This window comes from Salmo trutta, chromosome 3 (assembly GCF_901001165.1).
Source record: "Salmo trutta chromosome 3, fSalTru1.1, whole genome shotgun sequence".
Classification (NCBI taxonomy): Eukaryota; Metazoa; Chordata; class Actinopteri; order Salmoniformes; family Salmonidae; genus Salmo; species Salmo trutta.
Genome location: NC_042959.1, coordinates 18,550,658 through 18,564,974, shown reverse-complemented (window position 1 = coordinate 18,564,974; position 14,317 = coordinate 18,550,658). Strand labels below are relative to the sequence as shown.

Genomic DNA, 14,317 nt, shown 5'->3' with positions numbered 1-14,317 from the left:
AAGACGCGGGCCTCCTAATTGTTCCTAGAATTTCTAAGCAAACAGCTGGAGGCAGGGCTTTCTCCTATAGAGCTCCATTTTTATGGAATAGTCTGCCTACCCATGTGAGAGACGCAGACTCAGTCTCAACCTTTAAGTCTTTACTGAAGACACATCTCTTCAGTAGGTCCTATGATTAAGTGTAGTCTGGCCCAGGGGTGTGAAGGTGAACGGAAAGGCTGGAGCAACGAACCGCCCTTGCTGTCTCTGCCTGGCCGGTTTCCCCTCTTTCCACTGGGATTCTCTGCCTCTACCCCTATTACGGGGGCTGAGTCACTGGCTTACTGGTGTTCTTCCATGCCGTCCCTGGGAGGGGTGCGTCACTTGAGTGGGTTGAGTCACTGACGTGGTCTTCCTGTCTGGGTTGGCGCCCCCCCTTGGGCTGTGCCGTGGCGGAGATCTTTGTGGGCTATACTCAGCCTTGTCCCGGGATGGTATGTTGGTGGTTGGAGATATCCCTCCAGTGGTGTGGAGGCTGTGCTTTGGCAAAGTGGGTGGGGTTATATCCTACCTGTTTGGCCCTGTCAGGGGGTTTCAGCTGATGGGGCTACAGTGTATCCTGACCCCTCCTGTCTCAGCCTCTAGTATTTATGCTGCAGTAGTTTATGTATCGGGGGGCTAGGGTCAGTCTGTCACATCTGGAAAATTTCTCGTCTTTTCCGGTGTCCTGTGTGAATTTAAATATGCTCTCTCTAATTCTCTTTCTTTCTCTTGGAGGACCTGGCTTGATGACTCCTTGCTGTCCCCAGTTCACCTGGCCGTGCTGCTGCTCCAGTTCCAACATTTCTGCCTGCAGCTATGGAACCCTGACCTGTTCACCGGACGTGCTACCTGTCCCAGACCTGCTGTTTTCAACTCACTAGAGACAGCAGGAGCAGTAGAGATATCTCAAAGATCGGCTATGAAAAAGCCAACTGACACTTACTCGTGTTACTGACTTGTTGCACCCTCAACAACTACTATGATTATTATTATTTGACAATGCTGGTCATTTATGAACATTTGAACATCTAGGGCATGTGCTGTTATAATCTCCATCCGGCACAGCCAGAAGAGGACTGGCCACCCCTCATAGCCTGGTTCCTCTCTAGGTTTCTTCCTAGGTTTTGGCCTTTCTAGGGAGTTTTTCCTAGCCACCGTGCTTCTACACCTGCATTGCTTGCTGTTTGGGGTTTTAGGCTGGGTTTCTGTACAGCACTTTGAGAAATCAGCTGATGTAAGAAGGGCTATATAAATAAATTTGATTTGATCAACTCAGGCACCAACAGGCTCCTGAACAGCCGCTATCCCAGGGACTATCAACTAGATTCAGTGGAATGCAAATTGATTGCAAGAAGACCAAACAGATATGTTTGACTAAAACAATTATTTTAAACCTTGCTTACATTTGTATACGATCATGTGTGAGAACACTTGGGAACAGATTCCTTAACTTCTTTGGGATAGGGGGCGGTATTTTGACGTCCGGATGAAAAGCGTGCCCAAAGTAAACTGCCTGCTATTCAGGCCCAGAAGCTAGGATATGCATATAATTGGTAGATTTTGATAGAAAACACTAAAAGTTTCTAAAACTGTTAAAATAATGTCTGTGAGTATAACAGAACTGAAATGGCAGGCGAAACCCTGAGGACAAACCATCCCCCCCAAAAAAGGAATTCAGCCTACCACTGATTTCAATGGCTGGCATTTTTATTATAAAGGCGAAACCCTCCCAAATTACAGTTCCTAGGGCTTCCACTAGATGTCAACGGTCCTTAGAAAGAGTTTCAGGCTGGTTTAAAGAGAAATGAGGGGGAAGTTGTAGTTTTTCTGAGTGGCTCCCATTTTGGCTGTAGTGTTTCCAAGCGCAAGGCCGAGAGAGCGCGTACTTTGTTCAAATATTTTTTTATTAAACACACAAGAATGGTGTATAGGTATAAAAGACAAGTTTACAGTTCTTATCTTAACATAAGAGAACAGACATTAACCAAAAGACCCAGAGTTCTGGGCACAAAACAAATATTACAAAACATACAGAACAAGGACAGGTAGAAAGAAAAAAAGGGTTGATGTAACCCCCCCACTTATACCCCCCTTTATTCCACCCTATTCCCCTCCCAACTGCTCGGGTGGCGGGGCCAGCACATGCTGCCCAAAGGTAGATTACCATATGACAATTGAGAGTGCGTTAAAAAGTGCAAATCCACAGCGCCGCCTGGTCCAAGTAAGAGAGGAAAGGCTGCCAGATTTGATCAAATGTTGATAATTTATTGTTCAGAATATATCTAATTCTTTCTAAGTGTAGTGTTTGCCAGTTCGCTGAGCCATAATTAGGTAGAGGGGAGAGAGCGCATTCTTTTTGTTTATCTCCGGTAAAGACAATAACGATTCTCCGTCTTAAATTTTATCGTTTATATGCGTATTAGGGTACGTATTGTTTGATTTTAAACATTGATTGACTTGTTTGGATAAGTTTATTGGTAACGTTTGGGATTCATTTTGTATGCATTTTGAAGGAGGGAAACCGAGTGGATTATTGACTGAAGCGCGCCAGCTAAACTGAGTTTTTATGGATATAAAGAAGGACTTAATCGAATAAAAGGACTATTTGTAATGTAACTGGGACCTTTGAGTGCCAACAGAAGAACTTCAAAAGGTAAGGCATATATTATATCGCTATTTCTGACTTGTGTCGCAACTCCCTGGTTGAAAATGACTTGTTATGCATGTGTGCTGGGCGCTGTCCTCAGATTAGAGGTCGACCGATTATGATTTTTCAAAGCCGATAGCGATTATTTTGGGGGGGGGGGGGGGGGGCAAAAAAAGCCGATAGAGTAATCGGCCGATTTTTTTATTTTATTTGTAATAATGACAATTACAATGAACACTTATTTTAACTTAATATAATACATCAATAAAATCTATTTAGCCTCAAATAAATAATGAAACATGTTCAATTTGGTTTAAATAATGCAAAAACAAAGTGTTGGAGAAGAAAGTAAAAGTGCAATATGTGCCATGTAAGAAAGCTAACGTTGAAGTTCCTTGCTCAGAACATGAGAACATATGAAAGCTGGTGGTTCCTTTTAAAATGAGTCTTCAATATTCCCAGGTAAGAAGTTTTAGGATGTAGTTATTATAGGAATTATAGAACTATTTCTCTCTATATACGATTTGTATTTCATATACCTTTGACAATTGGATGTTCTTATAGGCACTTTAGTACTGCCAGTGTTACAGTATAGCTTCCGTCCCTCTCCTCGCTCCTACCTGGGCTCGAACCAGGAACACATCGACAACAGCCACCCTCGAAGCAGCGTTACCCATGCAGAGCAAGGGAAACAACTACTCCAAGTCTCAGAGCGAGTGACGTTTGAAACGCTATTAGCGCACACCCGCTAACTAGCGAGCCATTTCACATCGGTTACACCAGCCTAATCTTGGGAGTTCATAGGCTTGAAGTCATAAACAGCGTAATGCTTGAAGCATTACTAAGAGCTGCTGGCAAAATGCACAAAAGTGCTGTTTGAATGAATGCTTACGAGCCTGCTGGTGCCTACCACAGCTCAGTCAGACTGTTATAATTAAGTCTATGATTTGATAGAGCAAACACACAGAAATACGAGCCTTAGGTCATTAACATGGTCGAATCCGGAAACTATCATCTCAAAAATAAAACGTTTATTCTTTCAGTGAAATACGGAACCGTTCCGTATTTTATCTAATGGGTGGCATCCCTAAGTCTAAATATTCCTGTTACATTGCACAACCTTCAATGTTATGTCATAATTACGTAAAATTTTGGGAAATTAGTTCGCAACGAGCCAGGCGGCCCAAACTGTTGCACATACCCTGACTCTGCGTGCAATGAACGCAAGAGAAGTGACAATTTCACCTGGTTAGTATTGCCTGCTAACCTGGATTTCTTTTAGCTAAATATGCAGGTTTAAAAATATATACTTGTGCATTGATTTTAAGACATTGATGTTTATGGTTAGGTACAAGTTGGAGCAATGACAGTCCTTTTTCACGAATGCGCACCGCATCGATTATATGCACCGCAGGACAGGCTAGATAAACTAGTAATATCATCAACCATGTGTAGTTAACTAGTGATTATGATTGATTGATTGTTTTTTATAAGATAAGTTTAATGCTAGCTAGCAACTTACCTTGGCTTCTTACTGCATTCGCGTAACAGGCAGGCTCCTCGTGGAGTGCAATGTAAAGCAGGTGGTTAGAGCGTTGGACTAGTTAACCGTAAGGTTGCAAGATTGAATCCCCGAGCTGACAAGGTAAAAATTTGTCGTTCTGCCCCTGAACAAGGCAGTTAACCCACCGTTCCTAGGCCGTCATTGAAAATAAGAATGTGTTCTTAACTGACTTGCCTCGTTAAATAAAGGGGTAAAAAAATAAAAAATAATTAAAACAATTCGACAAATCAGTGTCCAAAAATACAATTACCAATTGTTATGAAAACTTGAAAATCGGCCATTCCGATTAAATCGGTCGACCTCTACCTCAGATTATCGCATGCTTTGCTTTCGCCGTAAAGACTTTTTGAAATCTGACATGGCAGCTGGATTAGCAACAAGTTAAGCTTTATTTTGATGTATTGCACTTGTGATTTCATGAAAGTTGAATATTTATAGTAATTTAATTTGAATTTGGCACTCTGCTATTTCACCGGAAGGTGTCGAAATGGGACGGTAGCTTCCCACTGATCCGCAAGAAGTTAAATAGAAATCCCTTGGAGCTGATTTCCTTGTGTTTTTCTTTGTTTCTCAGAAAGCTTATGGGGACAAATAAAACCAGTTGGGGAACCCTGTTATTGAGCACGACTGACAATACCCTATAGAGGTCCAGACTCCAGACCCCTTAGTTGATGCTAGATGTCAGAGGCCTGAAACAGTACACTGCGAAACTCAATTAGGCCAATTAGCTATCCCTTTCTATGTTGAACTAAACAATTACAATGTCAGTCAGTATAACACAGTATAAGATTGGTAATAGAGTCACCAACAAAACAATTTTTGAAAATATCTGACAATTAGGAAAAAAAATGTTGGTTCTGTTGCATGGATATCAGTTGCATTGAATGGACATGACAAAATTAAGCCAGCCTAAGAAAAATATATATAATTGAAATAGAATATATAATGATTGACTAAAACAATCATTTTAAACCTTGCTTACATTTGTATACAATCACATCTCCTGTGTGAGAGAATATTTAGGAACATATTCCTTAAATAAAAATCAATTGGGGCTGATGTCTTTATTGTCTGTTTTTTTTAAAAGACTATTAGAATTTGTTCCTCAGAAAGCTTGTGGGGGCAAATAACCCACTCCTTTGTTGCCTTGGCCGTGTGTTTTGGGTCATTGTCATTGCATCATGATCATTGCAACTCCACGAGGTGAGATCTTGCATGGAGCCCCAGGCCGAGGGAGATTGACAGTTCTTTTGTGTTTCTTCCATTTGCGAATAATCGCACCAAATGTTGTCACCTTCTCACCAAGCTGCTTGGCGATGGTCTTGTAGCCCATTCCAGCCTTGTGTAGGTCTACAATCTTGTCCCTGACATCCTTGGAGAGCTCTTTGGTCTTGGCCATGGTGGAGAGTTGGGAATCTGATTGATTGATTGCTTCTGTGGACAGGTGTCTTTAATACAGGTAGCAAGCTGAGATTAGGAGCACTCCCTTTAAGAGTGTGCTCCTTATCTCAGCTTGTTACCTGTATAAAAGACACCTGGGAGCCAGAAATCTTTCTGATTGAAATGGGGTCAAATACTTATTTCCCTCATTAAAATGCAAATCAATTTATAACATTCTTGAAGTGCGTTTTTCTGGATTTTTTTGTTGTTATTCTGTCTCTCACTGTTCAAATAAACCTACCATTACAATTATAGACTGATCATTTCCTTGTCAGTGGGCAAACGTACAAAATCAGCAGGGGATCAAATACTTTTTTCCCCTCACTGTATAAATTTGGAGCCATGTCCCTATAATGCTTAGAGAAGACCTTATGTCAAGTGCTATTGAAGTGTTGTGGTTGCAGGTTCACTTGGCACATCTAAAGCCTTTTCTTTCAGGGTGTTGCTATAGGCCACCAAGTGCTAACAGTCAGTATCTAAATAATGTGTGTGTAATGCTTAATAGTGTATGTGATGAAAACAGAGGTCTACTTTCTTGGGGACCTGAATATTGACTGGTTTTCATCAAGCTGTACGCTCAAGAGGAAGCTTCTTACTGTAACCAGTGCCTGTAATCTGGTTCAGGTTATTAATCAACCTACCAAGGTGTTTACAAACACTACAGGAACAAGACCATCCACATGTATGGATCACATTTTTACTAATACTGTATAACTTTGTTCTAAAGCTGTATCCATACCCATTGGATGCAGTGATCACAATATAGTATCTATATCCAGGAAAGCCAAGGTTCCGAAAGCTGGGCCTAAAATAGTATATCAGAGAACAAACAAAAGATTGTGCTGTGAAGGATGTTAAAAATATATGTTGATCTGGTGTGATTAATAACGAGCATCCAGACGCTGCACTTGATGAATTTATGAAATTGCTTCTTCCCATTATTGATAAACATGCACCTGTTAAGAAACTGACTGTTAGAACTGTTAAGGCTCCATGGATTGATGAGGAATTGAAAAATGATGGTTGAAAGAGTTGGGGTAAAAGGAGTGGCTAGTAAGTCTGGCTTACTTACTGCAAATTGAGAAATGATGTGACTAAACTCCACAAAAAAAACTATTATGAAGCCAGGATCAATGATATAAAGAATGGAAAAAACGTGAATACTTTAAATTAAATTATGGGCTGAAAGACAAATTCAACTCAGCCTTTAATCAAATCAGATGGCTTATTCATCACAAAGCCATTTGATGTTGCCAATTATTTTAATGACTTAAATTGGCAAAGTGGGCAAACAGACAGGAAATGCCAACAACTAAGTGAGCCATCGAACTCACTCATAAAAATAACTAATAAAGAAAAGCATTGCCAGTTATAATTTTGTAAACTTAGTGTGGGAGAGGTGGGGAAATGATTGTTATCGATCAATAATGACATACCTTAGAGGGAAAACTACTGAGGATGGTAGCTGACTCTATAGCCACTCCTATCTGTAATATCTTTCATCTGAGCCTAGAGGGAAGTATTTGTCCTCAGGCCTGGAGGGAAGCCAAAGTCATTCCACTACCCAAGAGTGGTAAAGCGGTCTTTACATGTTCTAACAGCAGACTTATCAGCTTGCTGCCAGCTCTTAGCAAACTGTTGGAAGAAAATGTGCTTCACCAAATACAATGCTATTTCTCTGTAAACAAATTAACAGACTTTCAGCATGCTTACAGAGAAGGGCACTCAACATGTACTGCACTGACAATTGTCTGATGATTGGTTGAAATAAATTGATAATAAAACGATTGTGGGAAATGTACTGTTAAGATTTCAGTGCAGCCTTTGACATTATTGACCACAGCCTGTTGTGAAAAAAACATATGTGTATGCCTTTTATCTAATAGAACTGAGGGTTTTCTTTAACAGACTATAGTTTTGGCAAGTCGGTTAGGACATCTACTTTGTTTATGACAAGTAATTTTTCCAACAATTGTTTACAGACATATTATTTCACTTATAATTCACACTATCACAATTCAAGTGGGTCAGAAGTTATCATACACTAAGTTGACTGTGCCTTTAAACAGCTTGGAAAATTCCAGAAAATGATGTGATGGCTTCAGAAGCTTCTGATCATCATTTGAGTCAATTGGAGGTGTACCTGTGGATGTATTTCCAGGCCTACCTTCAAACTCAGCGCCTCTTTGCTTGACATCATGGGAAAATCAAAAGAAATCAGCCAAGACCTCAGAAAAAAAATGTTGACCTCCACAAGTCTGTTTCATCCTTGGGACCAATTTTCAAACGCCTGAAGGTACCACGTTCATCTGTACAAACAATAGTATGCGAGTATAAACACCATGGGACCACGCAGCCGTCATACCGCTCAGGAAGGAGACACGTTCTGTCTCCTACAGATGAATGTACTTTTGTGTGAAAAGTGCAAATCAATCCCAGATCAAGAGCAAAGGACCTTGTGAAGATGCTGGAGGAAAGAGGTACAAAAGTATCTATATCCGCAGTAAAACAAGTCCTATATCGACATAACCTGAAAGGCCGCTCAGCAAGGAAGAAGCCACTGCTCCAAAACCGCCATAAAAAAGCCAGACTACGGTTTGCAACTGCACATGGGGACAAAGATTATACTTTTTGGAGAAATGTCCTCTGGTCTGATGAAACAAAAATAGAATTGTTTGGCCATAATGACCATCATTATGTTTGGAGGAAAAAGAGGGAGGCTTGCAAGCCGAAGAACATCACAACCCTGAAGCACGGTGGTGGCAGAATCATGTTGTGAGGGTGCTTTGCTGCAGGAGGGAGTGGTGCACTTCACAAAATAGATGGCATCATTAGGTTAGGAAAACTGTGGATATATTGAAGCAACATCTCAAGACATCAGTCAGGAAGTTAAAGTTTGGTTGCAAATGGGTCTTCCAAATGGACAATGACCCCAAAGCATAGGCTTAAGGACAACAACGTCAAGGTATTGGAGTGGCCATCACAAAGCCCTGACCTCAATCCCATAGAAAATTTGTGGGCAGAACTGAAAAAGCATGTGCGAGCAAGGAGGCCTACAAACCCAACTCAGTTACACCAGCTCTGTCAGAAGGAATGGGCCAAAATCCACCCAACTTATTGTGGGAAGCTTGTGGAAGGCCACCCAATAACATTTGACCCAAGTTAAACAATTTAAAGGCAATGCTACCAAATACTAATTGAGTGTATGTAAACTTCTGACCCATTGGGAATGTGATGAAAGAAATAAAAGCTGAAATAAATAATTCTCTACTATTATTCTGACATTTCACATTCTTAAAATGAAGTGGTGATCCTAACTGACCTAAGACAGGGAATTTTTACTAGGAATAAATATCAGGAATTGTGAAAAACTGGAGTTTAAATGTATTTGGCTAAGGTGTATGTAAACTTCCGACTTCAATGACACCAAACCCACTGGCTCCAGGAGGTCATCTACAAGTCTCTGCTAGGTAAAGCCCCGCCTTATCTCAGCTCACTGGTCACCATAGCAGCACCCAACCATAGCACATGCTCCAGCAGGTATATCTCACTGGTCACCCTCAAAGCCAATTCCTCATTTGGCCGCCTTTCCTTCCAGTTCTCTGCTGTCAATGACTGGAACAAACTGCAAAAATCACTGAAGCTGGAGACTCATATCTCCCTCACTAGCTTTAAGCACCAGCTGTCAGAGCAGCTCACAGATCACTGCACCTGTAGATGGCCCATCTGTAAATAGCCCATCCAACTACCTCATCCCCATACTGTATTTATTTATCTTGCTCCTTTGCATCCCAGTATTTCTACTTGCACATTCATCTTTTGCACATCTACCATTCCAGTGTTTAATTGCTATATTGTAATTACTTCGGCACCACGGCCTATTTATTGCCTTTCCTCCCTTATCCTACCACATTTGCACATACTGAATATAGACTTGTTCTGCTGTATTATTGACTGTATGTTGGTTTATTTTAAATTTGTGTCATTTAGCAGACGCTCTTATCCAGAGCGACTTACAGTAGTGAATGCATACATTTCATGCAAATTTTTTTTTTTTGTACTGCCCCCCCGTGGGAATCGAACCCACAACCCTGGCGTTGCAAACACCATGCTCTACCATCTGAGCAATGTGTTGTTTATTCCTGTGTTGTATGTGTCGAACTACTTTGCTTTATCTTGGCCAGGTCGCAGTTGCAAATGAGAACTTGTTCTCAACTAGCCTACCTGGTTAAATAAAGGTTGGGGGGGGGGGGGGGGAGAAATAACCTGTATATGGAACGCAATGCAGAATGGTATCAAACATGTGTCATTCATGATTTAGAATGAAATAACTAAAACTGTGTACATTTGAAATAGAGTGCAGTGTCATCATTTCAGTCTCTTTTGGGAGCCTGTCACATTCATAATGCAGAATGTCACATCCAATTCTCCTCTAGTGTTATGAAAATGCTAATATTTATATACTTTGAGGTATGCAACCCTCAAATTCACAAATAAAGAATTGTAAAGCATTTTAGCACATTTGTGCATTTTTCGTTGGTTAACACGGGACCCACGAGTGCATAGCCTATGCAATATGTATTCAAGTTAATGGTGATTTCTTGGCTCATGAGGTACACTGCATTTTCAGACGACTACAACAGTATCATGATGAAATTTGGTGAAGAAATCTTTAATATATTAACACTCATTTTGCACAGCGTCACATCCATAACTGTCAATTTTCCTCTCTAAAGTATAAGAAAATATTAATATTTTCATCATTGTTGTTTTTGTGTAGGCAAGCCTTTCTTTCAAAGTGTCTTAATATTTTACCCTAATACCTTGAGATTCACAGACTTTAGCTGATGCATCTGTTCTCCCAAAAATACCTGTCCTTAAACTGGTCCTGAACATCTAAAACTAAAAGCATTGTATTTGGTACAAATCATTCCCTAAGTTCTAGACCTCAGCTGAATCTGGTAATGAATGGTGTGGCTATTGAACAAGTTGAGGAGACTAAATGACAGTGTTACCTTAAATTGTAAACAGTCATGGTCAAAAAATATAGATTCAATGGTTGTAAAGATGGGGAGGGCTGTTCGTAATAGAGAGATGCTCTGCTTTTATGACACCGCATACCAAAAAGCAAGTCCCGCAAGCTTTAGTTTTGTCCTATCTTGATTATTGTCCAGTCGTGTTGTCGAGTGCTGCAAGGAAAGACCTAGTTAAGCTGCAGCTGGCCCAGAACAGAGCAGCACGCCTTTCTCTTCATTGTAATCAGAGGGCTAATATAAATACTATGCATGCCAGTCTCTCTTGGCTAAGAGTTGAGGAGAGTGACTGCATCACTTCTTTTTATAAGAAACATTAATGTGTTCAAAATTGTTTGCATAGTCAGATTACACACAGCTCTAACACACTTTCCCCACCAGACATGCCACCAGGGATCTTTTCACAGTCCCCAAATCCAGAACAAATTCAAGAGAGCGTACAATATTAGAGACAATATTGCATGGAACTCCCATCGCATATTGCTCAAATGAACAGCAAACCTGGTTTAAAAAAAACAGACAGCAACACCTCTCCCCTATTTGACCGAGATACTTTGCGTGCATGTATTGATATGTAGGCTGCATATGCTATTTTTAAATTTATGTAGTTCTGTCCTTGAGCTGTAGTTATCTATTAATGTTCTGTAATATGTCATGTTTCATGTTTTGTGTAGACCCCAGGAAGAGTAGCTGCTGCTTTTGCAACACCTAATAGGCATCCTAATAAAATACCAAATACCTAGTTAGCTTACCCCTATACATATCAAGGTCTAGCAGTCCAGTAACCCTGCTGTGTAAATATGGTATTAGAACTGGCCCTGTATATAGCATACTTACTTCTCATGTCCTTTATATTTAGATTTATTGTGTGTTTTTGTTCTACCTTGTGTTATTTTTAGTACTACATTGATATTGATTACTGCATTGTTGGGTTTAGAGCTAGCAAGAAAGGAATTGTACTGTACTTGTGCATGTGACATTAAAACTTAAAATCTGAAACATAACATCAGGCCTGGGAGTGGTAAACAGGATTACACCCACATTCATGAGCACAGAGATCATCATCATTACCTCTGATGCACCGTGGGCTTACGTGAATCATTAAAAGACCACAGTTACTAATCTGTTCAGACAGTGATTCCTCTTAGCCGCCTTGAACTGATGATGGCTGTGAGTAAGGGGCTGTTCTTGTGTTGCTAGGTTACAAAAAAAAAAAAACTCTCCTCCACATGAATAACAAGTTTGTATGTTAGTCCTCCTGGTACAGTCTCCCTGTCTCTTTCTCAGTCTCTCATACACACTAGGTATAGTAGATAATGGGTTAGAAACGTCGTAGCTAGCTAACTTTGTTTTGCTTTAGGTAGCTAACTGGTAAATATTTTAAACAGTCAAAACTAGCAAAATAACCAAATTCTATCCCAGCAGGGGGTAACATTAGCCTAAGCCATAAACCAATATTATGGTATGCAGTAACGTTACTAGCCTGTACCAAGCCTCACTGTCAGCACTTTTCTGTCATATGGGTTCTTTGCTAGCCAGCAGTAACCAACCAGGTAGAGACTAGCATATACACCTAGGTTGAAGAGAAAGGTTAAGACAACGGGATTCTAATATCCCAGAACTATTTGCAACAATGGGATCAGCCAGCGACACATTTAGAGAGCTAGGCCAACTTTCAGAATGTTTAATATTGTTATAAATCTAGACATTCTGTTACATCGCATTGTTTAAGTATTGCCAATGTAATGTTAATGGGGAGCTAACATGGCTGCCTTAGAATGTTGAACTGTCATGTAAATGCATCATATTGCAGAAATAGCTTTGCCCTATTCTCTAAATGCATGGCTCTGGGACCAGCAGGATGGGATGCCAGAGGGACCAACTGTGCTAGTTAGCAACGGCACTAATCGTTAGCAAGGACGCTGGTATAGAATTAGGAATAGGATCGCTATGGGCGCTGGTCCCAGATTTGTGACGACGTTGTCTTGTATATTTTCGATCTAGGTATTCACTAGGAACCATACAGAACCAGACGGAATCAAACAGAATTAAACGGGGAGGGGCCTACCGGAATTTGTCCAATAGAAAATGTAGTTTTCGTTGCAAAACGTTTTACGTTTGGAGTAAACGGTTTCCGTTTCAAAACGTTTGCTACTGTCTTCGTGCTAACGTTAGCTAGCTACGTAGCTAGGTAACCAAGGATTTGTATAAATAACCGGCCTTATTGCTATCTGTGAGGTAACGTTAGATAACTAGCTAACCGGATAACCCAATTGATACAAACTGCAAGAAAAATTGCAAGGGCTGTGCCTTTTAGTTAACTACCAAACAAATACACTTTCCGCGAGTTATTAACTTAGTTAACTAGCTAACGTTAGTTGGCTGGGTTTGTGACTTACCTACGTTAGCTAGCCAGCTAACGTTAGCTAGCTACACACGCGGAAGTTAACTAGCTAATGCTATAAGAGCGGAATAGTGATAACAATATATGTTCACTAAAGGTTCCTTACTTCAGTTTCTTTCGCCGTTTCCAGCTTTCAGACGACACCCCTTTCTCGGATCTTTCGTATGTCCTCTGTTACTAGCTAATAGCTTTGCACGCCACAGAGATATAGCACGATGCAAGCAGCACAGAGTTCAAAATCTTTGATGCAAGCGACTCACTGGCAACGGCCCTGTCCAGTGGCAGTGTGTCAGCTGACCAAATTACGCGAGATTTTACTTCTGGGTTAAAGTCAGTGCCAAAATAAACTACAAAATTGATTTATGGGAACCCGGAGGACAACAACACGTGCTTGTTGCTGTCGAAGGCGTAAAAGCGCCCTCTGTCGGAGAACCACGTGGAGAGAAAATACATGCTCTTCATTTTTTATATAAACTTTACATAACCTGGTAAATCAGTTATGAATAAATTCTTATTTACAATGACAGCCTACCAGAGAATAGTGGGTTATCTACTTTGTTCAGGGGCAGAACAACAGACTTTTACCTTGTCAGCTCAAGAATTTGATCCAGCAACCTTTCAGTTACTGACCCAACACTAGGCTACCTGCCACCCCTTTCATGCTGAAAGGTGGCATTGATCATAAATATTGTCTGTATGGTTTATTTTCCTATTTGAAAAATGATTCAACTAGATCTGTCATGACCATTCAATCTAAGAGGTAATGTCCTAGATATAAAATATAATTAATTAATTCAAAGATGTTGAATTTGGCCACTCAGTGTTATCTCCAGCGACAACAGACTTGGAAAATAAACATTAAACTAGCCTAATCCTTATATAAAGGCTTTGCCTCACTTGCAAGGTAGCCTATCTGGCAGAGGTGGGACGAAGTCACTATAAAGAGAAATAGTAATGGCATCTTTTTGTAGCACAGCTGAAAACTGTTGTCCTAATTAAAGAAGCAATCAAACTGGCCTTCTTTAGACTAGTTGAGTATCTGGAGCATCAGCACTTGTGGGTTCGATTACGTGCTCAAAATGGCCAGAAACATAGCACTTTCTTCTGAAACTCGTCAGTCTATTCTTGTTCTGAGAAATGAAAGCTATTCCATGCGAGAAATTGCCAAGAAACTGAAGATCTCGTACAACACTGTGTACTACTCCTTT

General features: G+C 40.5%; 1 protein-coding gene across 6 annotated transcripts in view; it reads right to left on the bottom strand.

Moving 5' to 3' along the window:
• LOC115169747 (ecto-NOX disulfide-thiol exchanger 2) overlaps nt 1–13,412 on the bottom strand; it is a 313,601-nt gene extending 300,189 nt beyond the window's left edge. For 4 of the 6 annotated variants that reach the window (XM_029725696.1, XM_029725689.1, XM_029725666.1 and 1 more), the window contains exon 1: nt 13,216–13,411. The gene's annotated coding sequence lies outside the window, so the exon portion shown is untranslated. Of the gene's footprint in view, nt 1–13,215 lie in introns of all 6 variants that reach the window. The other 2 variants (XM_029725675.1, XM_029725682.1) reach the window with 1 other exon arrangement.
• Between the last annotated feature and the right edge of the window lie 905 nt (nt 13,413–14,317).